This window comes from Bactrocera oleae, chromosome 2, assembly GCF_042242935.1.
Source record: "Bactrocera oleae isolate idBacOlea1 chromosome 2, idBacOlea1, whole genome shotgun sequence".
Lineage (NCBI taxonomy): Eukaryota > Metazoa > Arthropoda > Insecta > Diptera > Tephritidae > Bactrocera > Bactrocera oleae.
The window spans coordinates 46,443,603-46,462,162 of NC_091536.1; the positions used below are offsets into that span (position 1 = coordinate 46,443,603).

Sequence of the window (18,560 nt, forward strand, 5' to 3'; positions counted from 1 at the left end):
ATAGGTAAAATATGCTATTAAAGTAACTGAATTGATATTTAATAAATAAAATAAGAGGAAAAACGACTAGAATATGCGACCAGACACGAATCCATAATGCATGTGGCAAGGCCAGTTAAAAACTATTTGGAAAACTGTGGGTGGCAAGTTCTACCTCACCGCCTTATAGCCCAGACATAGAATGCCCTCCCCGGAGAACGCTTCACTCCAGAACAGGGTATCAGAAATTGGCCCGATTCATTCTTGACCTCCAAGCCGAAGAAGTTCTTTTGGGATGGGATCCACAAACTGCCAGAAAGATGGGCAAACATCGTAGCTTCCGATGGGCAATACTTTGAACATTAAATGTATAACAATAAAGTCTTAATTTTGGAGAAAAAAACCGCACGAAATAATGCATACAGTAAATGTTTATTTTATTATAAACCCTGTGGTTTTTACCAGTAATCCTCCTTTTTAATACAAAAGTCTTTTCAGAATTATAAATTTTGTCATGTCATAGAAAATGAAAATACTAATAGGTATGCGTATCAATAATTCATTTAAGAACATTCGTTGTGTTTATTTATAGCCTTTATTCTCATTTACCACATTGCGTGGTGTATTTCTCTTTTTGAAGTAACATTTTTCGATGTTCTCTCATGTGAAAACTACAAGATTTGATTTAAAATTTGCGCCTTCTCTTTCAATAACACTACCTGGTGTTACTCTGTTGATTATCCATCTGTTACCTTTAACAAATGCATATGTTAGCAGTTTGGTTACCTTTTTGTTACCACAACCACGTATATACATAAACTGATTATTCAAATTAATTAATACTACTAATATGTATATATAATATTTAATTTGTATATATACTTATATAGTTTAAATATAAATATAATATTAACGCTTAAAATTTATACTTAAACAAATAAAATACATCTAACAATACAATCCCTTAAATAATTACTTATACTACAAATTACGAAAATTGTTGGCCCACAGTTTCGGCCGTTTACGACGGATGTTTTCGCGCAAACGAAACGCTTAACTCAAACCTCAAAACGCTTAACTAATACTCTTTATTGACCATCTGTCCCGTTGGAACGAGTTCATGATGAACCAAACCGCGAATATGAAAAAAAAATAATTGCCGTAGATTCCCGCTTGAGGCCGTTAAAGAAAATTCGCAGGGGGTGGTATATATGTATCGCTTCAGAAGGAGCATATTTTGAAGGCGACAAAATAAATATTGATGAAGATAAAAAAAGGTTCCGGAAAATTTCTGGCCTTAATGTATATGCATAAAAAATATGATTTGGTCCCTTAATCACGATAATAGACCATGTCATAGTACATCAGTTCTTCGCGGGATTTTTTCAAAAAACTCTACTCGAATCTTTCCGGAACCACCGTATTCGGCTCCGTGCGACTTCTGGTTGTGAAGCAAACTCATTTGGGCACTTCTCATCCTTTGCTCAGAGGTTACACGTTCGCATTTTTTGCATTGCACCCTTGTGTTTAGAGAGAATGTTAGAAAAACTGTGGAGGACGCCTCTGAAATAAAAAATATATAGAAAATTAAACCATTAGATATATGGACAAGTATATTATGGGGGAGCGAAAAAAAAAAACATTTTTTTTTTGCTTAACCTGAGGGTAATGAGGGAAATTTTTAAATAAAATCTACAGGCGGCCTACTCACTTTTAAAGTAAATTTCAAGTTAAAATTTTTATTTCGTAAAAAATTTTTGATAAGTGTTCAAGAAGCTGTGGAGAGTCCGCTTTATAGGTAATTAAAAGTTATCAAATTAAAAAAAATTTGTATGGTCATTATTGGAGTTAAAAAAAAAATCTTACACGACAACATGCTTTCCATAAGCGTCAAAATAAAATTTGAATCAAAACCGTCAAATCCGGTAATTTTTATATAAATGTGAAAACACGTCATAATAAACGAACGTCATACAAAGCGTTTTGTGAAATGAAAAACCTTTTCATGTAAATATGTATGTACTTAAGTATTTTAATACAGAAACATAATATTATAAATACATGTGTATACAAACATATTAAATCGAAATCAAAATTGCACGTAATCAGCACATTATAACACATGTGTAAAAACACGTCAAGTGGACCCCCCATTTTCCACTTGATCATCGAATTTGAATGTGAGTATTTTTTCATAAAGTAGTCATCATAAGCAAGTAATCCCCTGCACAGTTTTTTTAAATTTTAATTTTAACAACAATTTTTTTTTAATTGAAAATTTTTTCTACTTTTAGTTAAAAAATTAATAACTAGAAAACTATTGGTGATTTTTTAATGAAATTTTCAGGAGTTATAGTTCAAAACTTTTGCTTTGAAAAAATATGTATGAATTTAAATAATTTTTTTTTTCAAATTGTTAATTAACTTTTAAGTTAAGAAATGAAAATTTTAATGACTTCTCCCTCAAAAATTAAAAATTTTTTATTTTAGCAATAAACATTAAAGTAACGAAATCCGCAAAAAAATTTGACCGATCGCGATTAGATTAAGCAAAAAAAAATTTTTATGACGGGCGGTAGCGCTGCCGGTATAGCGCTGCAGGTATAGCGGTTCGGCAACGCAACACTTAGAGTGTGTTGCATATTTCATTTGTATGTTGGGATGATGGTCTCACATTTTGCTTGCAGTGAATTAGCATGAATGTGGTAGAACAATATGCATAATACCTACCCGCTTAATAGGTTCAAAGAAATAATTAAGACGGGAATTCCCTAATCCACCAGAATGTATTGAATACCCGCTATTAATATTTCAAGGCCAAATTTTTAACTGGAATTTCCTATTCTTTAAGTATTAAAAATCAATACTTTTTTTACCCCATATTTTTTTTTATTCATTATAAAACATCCAATTAACATTACAATACTTGTTTTAAATAAAATGATATTCGAACTAAATCCTTTGCGGCTAAAAGAAATAAATATGAAAGCATCTTAATATTTATGTCCCAGTATCTACAAGTATGTGAACAACAAACGAATATCTCGAGCCATTCATAATTTCGTTGATAATTAATCATGAGCCTCGTTAAGAAATGCTGCAATCCATTTAACAAAAAAAATCATAAAAAAGTCATTAAAAACTTACTTTCAATAACAAAAAACCGCGCTCATGATTTTAAAGATTTTATTGGGAATTATATGTACAATTCATGTGAACGGACTATTTATTCAGGCCGAAAACCTGAAATTCTTGGTGAATTATCGGTGAATAAATGTCCTGAAGTCAACAAGCCTGAGAAGTCAAATGATGTTATCGAAGATGACGAAGAAAAAGATCCTACTTTTCATTGCAAACCGGAAGATAACAAATTAAAAATTGATAAGGTTAATAAGTTTTTAACGGAAATTGGTGAACCTTCAATCAAAATCAAGAGAGTCTCAAGTAATAAAGAATTTCAAAACATTTTAACAAATGTTGTGAGTAAATTTACAATGTAAATAGTGAAATTGATCCAAAAGAGCTTTTACTTAATAACTTTAAATCTGCTTTCAATGGTAAAACTAGTAGAGCTGATAAAATTCAGGTTTTGACTACGCTTCCTACAGATTGGTCGATTAAAATGATAAGGAAAGAGTTTAAAGTTTCCAAACGAATGGTGAGAATTGCAAAAAAAATACGACAAGAACGAGGATTCGCATCGCAACCTATGATTAAGAGAGTAAAATCTCTAAACATTGAAACCCTCGATCGTATTGAAGCTTTCTATCTATCCGATGATGTCAGCCGCGTAATGCCTGGTATGAAAGATTATGTTTCGGTGATTGAAAATGGGAAGAAAATCCAAAAACAAAAACGACTATTATTATATAATGTTCACGAAATACACAAAAAATTTAAAGAAGCTTATCCTGACGAAAAGATTGGACTATCCAAATTTCAAAAATTCCGACCTCGGGAATGTATATCTGCTGGCAAAAGTGGAACTCATAATGTGTGTGTGTGTAAAATCCATCAAAATTTCAAATTGCAATTAGCTGGATTTAAAAATGAATTAAAAAAAGAGGGGACAATAATTTCAGAAAGCTCAAATGATTTAATTAAAAGCTCTGTTTGCCAAGAGTCTGCATCATTGTGTTACTTTTCAAAGTGTACTAAGTGTCCAGGAAGTGATAGTATTATAAACAAATTGGAACTATTGCTTAATAACCATAAAATAAATGAAATTACATACAGCCAATGGAAAAGTACTGATAGGTAAAGAAATTTCAAATCTCTCCTTTTCTTTTAAAATTTTTGTAATTATTGTCATCAAATAATTTTTATATTCACGCCACTGAGTAATTCTTTATATTTTGTTACGCAATCTACATATTAATAATGAAATTATTAGATTTTATATGTTTAAATTGTTAATTCCTTTGATTATCCATTTTTTTATTATTATTTTATTCAGTTAATTTATTTTGAATTTTTTAGAACTGAAATCATTGAAGAAACGAAGACAAAAGAAGATTTTTTTTATGATTTAAGACAAAAATGGCCTGAATTGTTGAGACATGATTTCCTTGCACGATCTCAAGCGTCATATTTTACTGACAAGAAAAAATCTGTTGAGGATGGAGAATTTATCGTTTGCCTTGATTTTTCTGAAAATTATACTTTTACTGTTCAAAATGCCATCCAATCTCATCATTGGAATACCAGTCAGGATACAATTCACCCTTACGTTGTGTACTATAGAGAAAATGAAGAAATGAAACATATAAACTACGTGGTAATTTCGGAAAAAGTTTGTCACGACGCGAGCTCAGTTCACCTTTTTAATTTTAAATTGATAAAATTTCTAAAAAATAAGTTTGGAGCGGATAAAATAAAAAAAATTTTCTATTTTTCGGACGGAGCTGCTTCTCAGTACAAAAATAAGTATAATTTTGTGAATTTAATAAATCATAAAAAAGATTTCAACGTGGACGCGGAATGGAATTTTTTTGCTACTTCTCATGGGAAAGGAGCATGTGATGGTTTGGCAGGAAGTTTTAAGAGGCAAGCTTTTCGTGCAAGTCTTCAAAGGGAAAGCGATAAGCCCATAACCAATGCAACTTCATTATTTGAATGGGGTAAGAATGCATTTAAAAAAATTAACTTTGGTATTTGCTCTCAAGAAGATCATGACTCCCATGAGAAGATGTTTAAATTACGTTATGACCGATGTGTAACCATAAAAAATACCCGCCAATATCATCATTACAGAGCTCTTAATAATACATCACTCGAGTGCAAAGTTTTCGCCAAAGACATTAAAATCGTTACCAATAAAGTTAAAAAAAAGAAATAAAGCAATACGTATAAGTTATAAGAATTAATTTAAGAATTATTTAACTTCTTTTTTTTTATTTATGAAAAACTATTTAATTTATTATCTTTCATTTGTTGAAATAAAATTAATCATAAAATAACGATATTTTTAATTAAAAAATGAAGTATTATATTATTGGATTAGGGAATTCCCGTCTTAAGTATTTCTTTGAACCTATTAAGCGGGTAGGTATTATGCATATTGTTCTACCACATTCATGCTAATTCACTGCAAGCAAAATGTGAGACCATCATCCCAACATACAAATGAAATATGCAACACACTCTAAGTGTTGCGTTGCCGAACCGCTATACCTGCAGCGCTATACCGGCAGCGCTACCGCCCGTCATAAAAATTTTTTTTTGCTTAATCTAATCGCGATCGGTCAAATTTTTTTGCGGATTTCGTTACTTTAATGTTTATTGCTAAAATAAAAAAATTTTAATTTTTGAGGGAGAAGTCATTAAAATTTTCATTTCTTAACTTAAAAGTTAATTAACAATTTGAAAAAAAAAATTATTTAAATTCATACATTTTTTTTCAAAGCAAAAGTTTTGAACTATAACTGCTGAAAATTTCATTAAAAAATCACCAATAGTTTTCTAGTTATTAATTTTTTAACTAAAAGTAGAAAAAATTTTCAATTAAATAAAAATTGTTGTTAAAATTAAAATTTAAAAAAACTGAGCAGGGGATTACTTGCTTATGATGACTACTTTATGAAAAAATACTCACATTCAAATTCGATGATCAAGTGGAAAATGGGGGGTCCACTTGACGTGTTTTTACTCACATACAAGTGTAATCTATAATTTTTGTCTGCTTTCCTTTTTTCATTCTATTGTAAAAACAATCTCTAATACTATTGTGTATAGAAGACATAGTTATGGTCAAATTATCATTTTCAATATTGCTGGGAACAAATCGTGATAATAATTCTGTAGCTTTTAATGCCTCTTCTGCGGTAGGTAATGGTGCTTCCTCGACTTCCTCTTCCCCATCACTTTCTAGTTGTTCCTTAGCACTAATGTTCTGTACGATATTTTCATCGGTGGGTTCTTCGGGTGTGAGGAGAGCACTATTGATGTCAACATAATCTTCCCAAATTTCCGGTGCTGCTGAAGAATCTGAAATTAGGTTTCGTGACCACAAAGATAAAGGAATGTCATCTTCTTTATCGAATTCTTTCTTCTTTTTCACCAAATCACGATCCCAATCACGAAGCCACTTTTCAAAAAGTTCTGACGTCATCCAAGCTTTACGATTGTTAGCATAATCGACAGGTAATGACTTGACACTTCTAAAAAGTGACTTTACAATAACGAGCAATCTCTTCTTTTCAGTGCTACTCACTGCTACCATGACAGTTATTCTATCTTTCGACAACTTACCTCCACTACAATTTACACCTTGAAATTTTAAAGTTTTATCCGGCAAGAATTTGTAAAAAATACCAGTTCCATCAGCATTAAATATCTCATCATCAGAAAATTGTCCTCGTAAATTCGGCCACACAGATATCAACCAGTTTGTAGTTAAATTGTGAGCAACAGACGAAGATTCGCCGACAATTTTTCCCACCACAATGTTATGTCGAACTTTAAAACGATTGATCCAGATTGCAGAACAATTGAAGTCGATAATACTAAATCGGGCGGCAAAATCATTTGCTTTTTCCTGTAGCATAGGGCCACTGACAGGTATTCCTTAATAAATAAATATATAATTAGCCCAAAAAAAGAAGTGAGATTCATATTTAGGTTGTTTAACACATGTAAGTATTTTGAAGTCTTAGAATAATTTGTTATATTGAGGTTTAAAAGTTAATTTTGAAAATCCTTTCTGATTAAAATATATGAACTTCCATATTTTAGGATACTAGCTTGATGCATGTACATATATATACATAGTACAAATTAACAAATCCTAAATTTGTAGTAAATCACACAACAACAACATTTTCATTCATGAACACTGGTGCCCTTGCAATAAGCTAAGTCGTTTCATTCATAAAAGCAAGCGCCTTACACATCTCCCCGAGCATGCGTTTGCCTACAAGCGTTTTTTCGCGACGATGGCAAAAGCTAGAAATCATAAATTGAACAACTTTTTGATGTTCCCTCTAGAAGGGAAAAGTGATAACCCTGCAAGCCCACAAAATACAGAAAAAATTGACAACAATGGCAACGGAGCTTTTGTCGATTTAAAATATTTTACAATTCTAAAATATTTACAATTCTAAAATACGCAAAAATCTGCGTCAATATATTCATTCGTTTATTTTTTCGCCTCATATCGGATTTTACATAAATATGTCTATAGACAATTTTTTTATGACCGCAGAAATATGCTTTTGTAGAACATTTGCTTTCGCAAACATACATACAAATGTGCAAACGATATATTATTTTTATGTCCTGTTGCACATTTGCTTCTACGCCAGTCAAATTTCTATATGAAAATCATCTGAAATTTATATTGAAATAAAATAGACTTTTGAGCAACAATATATTTTTTACAAATTTATTAAAAATTATATCATAATAAAAAGACTGTTTGTGTATTTACAAGGTGCGTTCCAAAGTAAACAGTAAAAAAGTAACAAAGCAACCTCTAGTGGCGCCATCTATATGCCGACTAGTGCGTTAGAATCTGCTATCCTTTATCGACTTCCAGTAAAAATTTCATGACATTTCATCTATTGGAAGTGAAGTTATCGCGTTTTAAGTTTTAAGATGAAACAAGTTTATAGCGATGATTGCCTATCCCGTAGCAGAGTGCACGAGTGGTTTCAACGTTTTCAAAGTGGTCGTGAGGACATACATGAGAAATGAGCCGAAACCCAAAAAATCGCGCCTGGAGAAGTCAAAAGTGAACACAATGCTGATTTGTTTTTATGATTCCAAGGGTATTGTCCACAAAGATTTGTTCCACCCGGCCAAAACGTTAATGCGGTATTCTACCTTAGAGTTTTGAAACGTTTGGCGATAATGCGCCGTCTCATCGATCGACACTTGTGACCGATTATTTGACCACAAATCACATTTTAACAATCAACCACTCCCCGTATTCACCTGATATGGCACCGTGCGACTTCTACCTTTTCGGAAAAATGCATTTGCCGATGAAAGGAAAGCGTTATGCAGACTTGGAGGCCATTCAAAAGGCTTGCACCGGCATACTGGCGGCCGTACCGGGTAACGAGCTAAAACAATCGTTTGACATGCTTTTGGACCGTGCAATAAGCTGTATTAAAGAAGAAGGAGACTATTTTGAATAAAATTAATTGATTTTGCCGATAAAACTATTTGTTCTGTCTTTTTTTTAAAAGTCCTGTTTACTTTGGAACGCACCTTGTATATGTGTGTATGTATATATTTTCCTTTCACCAAGTGGGGTAGGATCCCCATTACATTAATGGCGGTCCTACCCCACCTTGGTGCAAGAAAACCTATATTTTCCTTTCAATGGTTTTCCCAGCTGGTGAATGGTTTTTTTCACCAAGTGGGGTAGGACCGCCATTTTTCTACTACTGATCGGTAACTGAATCAAACTGAATACCCATTAATTTATGGCGTAACCGCTTTATTGTTAAGTATGCAGCTTTGAAATCGAGAAAGTAACTATGTAGCCTTTCATCTTGAGGTAAGGTCTTCCAGCTCTAATAAAATACAGGATGCCACTTCCCTTCATGTTCTTGTACTAATGTTGCACCAAATCCTCCACTCTGTTTAAAAATGTTCAAAATGGATTATTGCGTAAGTGCTGACTACAAATCAAGTATTGCTAGAAATTTTGGTTCTTTTTTCAACAACTGTGTTAGAGGTCTAACTATGATGGCATAATTTTAAATAAACTTCCTAAAATATCCCGTCAAACCTAGGAAAGCTTGAACGCCTTTTATATTGGGTACAATACAAACTTTCACAGCTTTAAGTTTATCTCTTAAGAGCTCTTAATAAGCATTTGAACCATTTTATTTCCAGACCGAAACTTTGAGCCTTCCGCAAAACCATTTTTACATGCTTCAGACATTTATCCGATGTCTGTCCGAAAACAACTACGTTTGTCGTCTACATAGAACTTCATAATACCATTGTTTATCATCTGCCAAAAAATGTAGTTTACATAATGCATAAACAATACTGGCGAGTTTCAAAATCGAAACGGTGCCTTAGTAGTTTCAAAGAAACCTTCTTTGGTTCCAAATGCTGAATATGTTTCATTACTTTCTTCGATTGGCACGTGAAAGAACCCATTTCTGAGGTCCACTACCGAAAATAAATTTCTCTCAATGCATCTTCTCTGACACTTCATCGATGATTGGAAAAGGGAAGCAAACTTTTAACACGGCAGCATTTAGTTTTCGATAGTCAATGCAAACACGATAACTTCCCTCTTTTTTTTTTCAAGTACTACTTTATTTTTTTTTTCATGAACTATACCAAATTTTAACCACTCGTCGACTTGGCTCTTGACTACATATATATGTACGTCACGCTCTGCTGCAGACAATCGAGTTGGACTCTCATTGAAATTAATGAAATGGTGTTTCGGTATTAGCTTCAGCTGAATAGGATATTCAATCGTGTTACCTACAGGATTGCATTTAATAATTAATTTAAAAACATCGTTTTTATATTGGGAAAATAGATCAATTTCAGGCACCTTTTCTGTAATATTGTATATGGGATTTGAGACATTTTTCAATTCGTCATCTTCGTGTATTTGCTTTGTCTTATTAAAGAAAAAGTTTCCATTTGCATTAAATTCTAATTGGAATTGCTGAATAAAATCATATCCGACAATAACTTCGTTGTTTATTTTACGACAAGAAATGTATTTTCAGTTTTTACATTATCAACTTCGACTTCTAAGGATAACACATCAACAACATGCTTCGCCGCTATCGCAATATTTCCCAAACCATAAAATTTTTGGCGATGTGACCATTGCCGTTGCATTTGAAACATTTTGTTCTGCATTACATTCTGCACGAATGTGTTGCTGCAATTAAGGAACAGGTAGATTGATTGCTCCCGAGTGCAATCTCCTTCAGAGAAGTGACTATCCAATCTGATAGCAGGGCGGCGATACTAGCCTTCGGTTAAGGAATGCCTAACCTTGTTAACAATGGCATCGAGGTACTTTGTAAAAAGAGTAGTACGAGTGCCAGGTCAACACGGAGTCGGAGGTAACTGTAAAGCTGACGAACTGACAAGGAAAGTCACCCTGTCAGTAGAATGGGAAAAGGGTTGCGTTCAATTCCCCTCGTGTGTTCTACTACTCGATAGCTGGGCCTCGCGAGAGTATGGTCAGAGCTAGTCTACTATCAGTTCTTTTCTTCTTTTAGACTCTTTTAAGGCTAGCCTCTTTCAAGTTGCCCTATCGGTGCCCACGCTATAAAGTTGAGGGTCTTACCTGATGCCAGCTGCAAACGCTGTATGGAAGAAGAGGAGGTGGAAACATCTCAACACTTCCTTCTTGATTGTCCCGCGTTTGTGAAATCAAGGCTTAAACACTTGGGAGCTCACACTTTCAGATATCCCACCGAGCTGGTAGGAATTGAAATTAATTGCTAAGCAAATTTGTATTGTTTACAAATGACTGCGTATTGTAATTACAGTGCGATTCCCGGATCAGCCATCGAACCCTAACCTTACCTAACGCTAAATATGAATGAAATTGGTCTAGACCAATCGGTATTAACCCTGTATTCCTAATATAACGTTTTCCAATTCTCTGACGTTTTACTCATGTACCAAATATAATATATTTAAATTTGCTTCTTTGATTGAATTTATATAACATATGTATATGTACAAGTACATATCCACATACACATAGCCTATAAAGTCTGCGTTCACCCGACACATGTTTTAAGTGAAGTAAAAACACAATGTAAATAGGTAATTCAGTTCAAATTTTCTGCATGTATTTCTTCTTTATATTCTTAAGTTCAAAATGCAAAAACAAAAATGTATATTCCTATTTTCATTTTTGTGATAACGGGATTTTAGTGTAAGAACAAGTAAACATAGGCACCATTAAGTCTGCGTTCAGTTAGCTTGAATTGGAAACAGTGTTCACATCTTGAAGTGAGGCGATTATCGTACCAGTAGCGTAAAATTATCGTACATGAAACGAAATTATCGTACTTTTAAAAAGAATGACTACAATTATTTTAATTATTGCTAATTTTTGCAATGTCCAAGTCAACATCAGTTGGTTTAGTATTATTTATTTCTTCGGAATCTTCACGTAAATAACTCATTTTTCACTTTACAGCTACAGAGTGAAAATGATAGTTTATATATAGTTTATAGCCAATGAATTAAAGTTTTCGATTGACATACTTACTCATTAATATAAAAACACAATCACTTAATATAGAAGCATAATCGCGTTGAGCTTCCAGTTACAGTTTTTTTCGAATTACTATTTTAAATCTTGAACGCGAGCACGTTAGCTCAATACAATAACAAGAAAAACAGCCAACATTCGAACACTAAATATGCAAGGTCTGTGAAGTCTGAACATAATCGAAATCAAACCACAATATCGATATTATTTGTTCGTTGAACGAACCAGTAGATGGCGTTGTGAGCAAAAAGACGGAAAAAATATTTGCTAGCAGTAAGAGCCAAGAGCCAAGAGCTCGCGCCTTCTCCTCTTTTTTCCTATAAAAAAAAATCGCCCAATTGTCTGCGAGGGTAGAAATAAGATACATTTTTAATGCATCATAATGAAAATTATCGTACAATCTGCGTACGATAATGATATCATATCGTACATCGTACGTAGGCATGAAATTATCGCATATGTACGATAATTATCGTACGGTTGCGATCACTGATTGGAAATATATTGTTGCGTAGATTCTATTGTGTTTTAATATAATTAGTCGTTTAAAGACCACGTGACGCGTTTTAATTATATTTATAAAATGGAAACCAAAGGAAAAGAAATTAGTCTGTCGGAAAGAAAAATTATCATTATGCTGTGGAAAGATGGCGAAAGTCTCAGAAAAATTGGGCAAAACTATTGGAAGAACGTATTCTTCTGTCCAGCGCGTCGTAAATAATTAAAAAAAAAACGGAATTTTAACGTCAAAATCGCGATCTGGCCGTCCGAAATAACCCTCGAATTACGTCCACAAAGATTATTGAAAACGTAAATATAACCATTAAAAAACAATTTGTGCCGAAACTGCTAAAAAAATTTTACGAAAAGCTGGATATCATGGTAGAGTCGCTCGAAATAAACCATATATTTCACTTGTAAACAGACGAAAGCGCATTGAATTTGCTCATAATTATATAAATAAGTCGCCGGAATTCTGGAGACAAGTAATATCTTCGGAGCAAATTTTGCATTTCAGGAACTGCTCTTGAAAAGCAAAATCTTGTTGGTACAGTTAAACACGGAGGTGGCGGAATTATTGTGTGGGTCAGCTTGAATTTATTGAATCCATAATGGATAAATGGGGTAATTTGAACATTTTAAAAAACAATTTGAAACAAAGTGCAGAGAGTTGGATTATCTTCGACGTTTTGGTTCCAACAAGATAATGACCCGAAGCATACTACTGAAATAGTTAGACTTTGGCTCTTGTACAACGTTCCTGGACAACTTAAAAAGTCCCCTCAATCACCTGACCTTAATCCTATTGAGCATCTATGGCATCTGTTGGAAAAAAGAATTCGTCAGCATACAATAACAAGTAAAGAGGCTTTGCGAAATGTTATGAAAGAAGAATGGTCCCAGATTACAGCTGAGGAAACAGATAAGTTGGTAGGATTAATGCCAAATCGATTGAGCGAGGTTTTAAAACAACGCGGCTATCCAACAAAATATTGAATTTAATATTTCTTTATCATTTTTAATACTTTTGTAACTAATTTTAAAGCTGAACGCAGACTTAATGGTGCCTATATTTACTTCTCCTTATACTAAAATCCCGTTATCACAAAAACGAAAATAGAAATATACATTTTTGTTTTTGCATTTTGAACTTAAAAATATAAAGAAGAATTGTAGAAAGACGAGAAAGAAATAGAAAATATATGCAATTAGGTAGAATACGAAATGTAATTATTACTAAAAATTTAATTTTAATTGAAGTTGATGATAGGGTTGATAATAATTCAGTACCTTTGCAAAGTTCGTTCAAATGTGTATTGGTTGAAATACCGCCTAATTTTGATCCCTTTCATATTGTTTCTATGAACTTGGTTTGTAGGCATTGTTTAGCTAAGGTTTTGCCTCAGAGTCTACAATGCGTGAAACAAATTCCTTCACTATGTGTTGTGAAAATGGTAAAGTCCAGCTTCCACAACACAACAAAAAATTATTTTTTTAAATATAAAGAAAAGCCCAAAAATTACTGACAATATTCAAAGCTACAATTCATAGCATAGGCCGAATTCAATTCACGACATATTTTATGCCATATACGTAATATAAACACTTTCAAACTTTCAGTTAACTCTACATATCGGCCAAAGTGGGAGTTATTTTAATGAAATTGAGAAACGGTGTTATTCTAATATCTTTGTGCCTAAAATGGATTAAATCGGGCAAAAACTTGTCTTAGCCCTTATATAACTGATATTCAGGATTTTGAAACGTCCGGCTGACTTTACTCTATATATAATATATGTATATATTTATAAAATTACTCGAAAAGTTTTCAAGTATACCTAAGCAATGTCAAAGATTAATGCAATCAGCCCTTCCACTTCTCTGCACCCAATGATTTTAGTATCATTTTAGCTGACGGGAAGTAAAATCTGGTAATAAAACTAAGTGAGTCTATGACCTTCAACATAAGTTAATATAATACAAGTTAACAATAGTTAACTAAGTCAGTCTCTTGAACTGCCTAAATTGCAACCTATGTAGTTTGGATTTCTGAATGACCGACAGCCGCAATTCAACACCTTGCAGTAGCCACCGACCGTGTGACCGGCGGATGTAACGCAATGCCTTACACAAGCTTAGGCGTCAGCAGAAACTTAGAAAAGCAGCGTCAATGGCAGTAGTGGCGATAGTAATAGTAGGTTATAAATAAGAGAAATGTAATTTTAATAAAACAGTTTTAGAATGGAGCTCAACTTGTGTTTATTTAAAATAACGTAATTCCGTGGTAGTCGACAACATCGTCCCTATCGCATAAACGGAATATTATTTAAATAGTTCGTGGGTAGTCGACAACACCGTCGCTACCACTCACAACGCACATAAATATTCAAACATAATTCCGCGGTAGTCAACAACACCGTTGCTACCGAATAAAGTAAAAGCAGTGATAATAAAAAAATAACTATTATTTAAATAGTTCGTGGGTAGTCGACAACACCGTCGCTACCGAATAAAGGAATTGAATAAAAATATAACTTACATACCAAATTTGATTGTAATCCATTCACAATTTTGCCGAACAATGAAGTTAAACCTTTTCGCTACATTTCTTCATATAAAGTTTTGGCAACACCTGAAGGTATTTCTCCGGCTTTGATCATTGCAAGTTGCTAGAGTATGAAATGTTCGTATCGTCCTTACTTGTTAGGACTAAGTTTCGATTTGGTACCCAGTAATCAGTACATTTTTCTGGTCTTAATTTTAAGCTGACATCGTTTGGTTTTTATACGTATGTTGCTGCCAAGTCAGGCTTGAGGCTAAGTGCATTCCGAGGTACTTAGTGCTAAGTCATTTTGGGAAGATTGTTTGATTGAGATTAACGCTAGGACAATCTCCTTTTTTCATGACAAAGTGAACATGCGCCGATTTTGTTACATTTACCATAATGTTCCAGTTTCGAAGCCAGGATTCTATTTCGTTCAGTTGGCGGTGTCGTCTGCATATGTGGCAACAGTTATATTTTCGTCGTTTATTATTGGCATATTGTGTATAGAGTTGGGCCAAGCACGCTGCCTTGCGCAACACCTGCTTTAACTTCGTTTGTGTCGGATGTGTCATCATTAATTCTTACGTAGAAAAGTCTGTAATCTCAGTATGACCTAAGAAATAGATAGAGTGGTGCTGGCAGTATCAGTATTATTTAAATAACATCACCGCATGCCAGACCCTGTTAAAAGCTTGTTGAATGTCTAAGAAAACTGCAGTACTGTTTCTCTTCCAAACATTTTAGTATTTTTTTAACAATTCTGTGGCACTGTTCAGGGGTTCCGTGTAGTAGCCTGAATCCAAATTGATAGTTCGGTATGATCGATATTGAATGGCAATAATCTTTGAAGAAGTATTCTTTCAAATATATTGGGAGATGATATTTCGTTATCCAGCTGGCTTGACTTTGGAATCATTATAATTTCAGCGCATTTCCATTGCTTAGGAAAGTAGCTTAGCCTACCAACATTACCTGAACCTTTACCAATATTAACTGAACCAGGTGATTTAACATTTTTTAAATGCGACATTTCTGCTTGTACTTTAGTCAGTTTTATGTAAGGCATTGGTTTATCCATTTGGCATGGACAGTCAAGACGCTGATAGTCACTACTTATGGATTTTATTTTGTCAGATCTACACCACGTGTTGTTTATATCTGTTACCGGTACTTGTCGCTTCGGAAGACATTTTAGATATTTGGCAGCTCTCTATAGATTGCAATCGTCGTTTTTATTTGGATCTACATTCTGAAGAAATTCAGCAATATATTATTCTTTCAGCTCTGACAACTAGGGTTTTAATTTTTTTTTTTTGCTTTGTTCAGTCTTTATTTCCGTGTTAAGGTTTACGTGGGACTCGAGCCAAGATTAGAAAAAATTTTATGTTGGACCTTTTATTTAAAATACGCTACTTACGGTAAGTGAACAGGCATATTCATATTGACAATGATAGCAGAATGATTTGAGCCTATATCTTCATTACTAGAAATTTGTAGATGATTTGGGTTTATGCCGGTATAAATTAAGTCCGCAATTTTGTTAGGATCGGCCAACCAGTATGTGGGACTGCCAGCAGACAAAACGTTTAAGTTGTTTTGTGAAACGCACTTGTATAATTCGTGGCCTTTGGGGTTCGTAAGTTGTGAACCTGGAAATAGATGTCTGGAATTTGAAACTTCTTCGACAAAAAATCAAGGTCCCTTTTTATCGAAGAGTGTTTTAAAAGTTTTTGTTTGATTATGTTGAATCAAAGTGGGAGATACAAAGAAGTAATGGCAATCGCACCACTGGCGGTCTGGATTTCTAAAAAAGCTGCTTGAATTGATGGTACTGAAACTGGCTCTAAAACAACGTGCTTTACTTTTGATTTTAGAAGAAATTGCGAACCACCGTGTGCTTTACAGTCGGGATGATTTGAGGTAATGAGATCGAATGTGTTAAAAGTGTTTGTGGTTTTGTTGATGGTTGGTGGGGTGATCGACCGGTGTGTTGGGTTATCCTGGGTGGTAGTGTCGTTGTGTGAGGTGAGGTGCCACATTTGACATAGGCCCCCAGACTCCCATGCGGTTGTTGCATGAGTGTGCGCTAGACAGTGTTTATGTGCCTGGGCGATTTGCTGCTGTTGAATAGGTTACATATCTTTAAATATGCCGCAATGTTGCAACCGTTGTGGGCAACGATATAGCGGGCATCGGAGGCGGTGCTGCTCCTCGGACAGCGATGTTGACGTGGTTAGTGGGCGCGTGCCACTACGAGGAGCGATTGGAGGGGCTGTGATAGCCGTAGTTCGGGGTACTGGATTTGCCCCACGGCGCGGCACATTAACGGCCGAACGTATTGCTGGCGTTGGTGTTGGTGCTTTCCGTCCATAATGATCTATATGGGAAAAAAGTTATTTAGATTATAAGTTTGTCGCATGATTGAGTTGGAAATTTGGGCCACGTTATGTGGCATAAATGGGTCGTTATTTCGATCGACTTTTTACCGGATTTATTTTTTTTTTAATTTTCTTTCATTTATTAATTTTAGCGGTTTTTTTTGTTTTTATTGGGCAGAGCGAAAATGCAGCGTTCAGATGGAAGTGCTGCCATTATCTGCGTTCACATTTTTTGCTTGTACGTTGTGCAAACTTTGAACATGTAAATGCACTTCTTTATTTAAGGCTTAAGACGGGGAATATAAAACTCTTGGCGAACTATTTGTTGCATGAAGCGGTGCTCGGCGTGTAGCATCAGTATGTGGACATAATGCAGATATAACGTGGCAAGTCGTGATTTTTCTGGTATGATTATGGGATGTCGTTCGTTGAATGTCAGGCTGGAGTTGACAAGCCAACCATTCGTACAAAGCAGACCCCTTGTATTCAGAAATGGATTTAGTACTAAGCGGTTTCGTATCTTTTAATAATGATATTTCTCGGCTGAAGTAGCGCGCTTGAGTACATGCGATAAGAGCGCCTTTTGCTTTTTGTAATTGTAGGTGCGTTAATGTATCGCAGTGGGGGTATATTGGAGGTGTTCCGCTAACTTTAGTTTTGATCATGTAGGCAACTACTCTGATGGCTCGGGGGAACGATGAGAATCGCTCAAGGATGTCAGTATCATCCGATGTCGAATTTTCGATGTTCTGGGGCAATTATATTTCGCATGGGCGCTTGTGGCCAAGAATCGGGAGATTACTTTGGAGTCTGAGCTCATTTAGAAATTGTATTGAAATAAATTAAATTCCTCAGAGCCAACTGATGGATAATTCAGGAAATATCTTCGTATATATAAATGTGTGAACGAAAGCTCTTTTCATTAAATAGAGTTTTTCACTTCGAACAAAATTAATATTAATTTCCGTATATATGTATAACCGAAACTTTTTTTTTGTTACTTAGCCTTCTTAATTTGAAATTAATAACTGAAGTGCCCGGATTTAGTTGTTATAGATACCGGTTCGTATTTATTATACTCTCGCAACCTGTTGCTACAAAGTATAATCGGTTTGTTCACCTAACGGTTGTTTGTATCACCTAAAACTAATCGAGCTAGATATAGTGTTATATATATATATCAATAATTAGAATGTAGAGACAAATTGAAATCCAGGTGACTGTATGTCCGTCCGTCCGTCCGTCTGTGAAAGCTGAAACTTGAGTAAAAATTGAGATATCCTTATGATACTTAGTACACATGTTTCTTGGTAACGTAAGACGGCTGGTATTGCTAATGAGCGTAATCGGACTACTGCCACGCCCACTAAACGTCATTAATCAAAAACAAATAAATTGTCATCAGTAAGCTCCACAAGAAGATACAAAACTGTTA

General features: G+C 34.3%; 1 non-coding gene across 1 annotated transcript; it reads right to left on the minus strand.

Moving 5' to 3' along the window:
- Positions 1–555: 555 nt before the first annotated feature.
- LOC118682399 (uncharacterized) lies at positions 556–18,113 on the minus strand. The gene is made up of 3 exons (XR_011398031.1): positions 14,742–18,113; positions 6,730–7,044; positions 556–1,542 (listed from the first exon to the last, which is right to left on the minus strand). It is a non-coding gene; the product is annotated as an uncharacterized protein (transcript).
- Between the last annotated feature and the right edge of the window lie 447 nt (positions 18,114–18,560).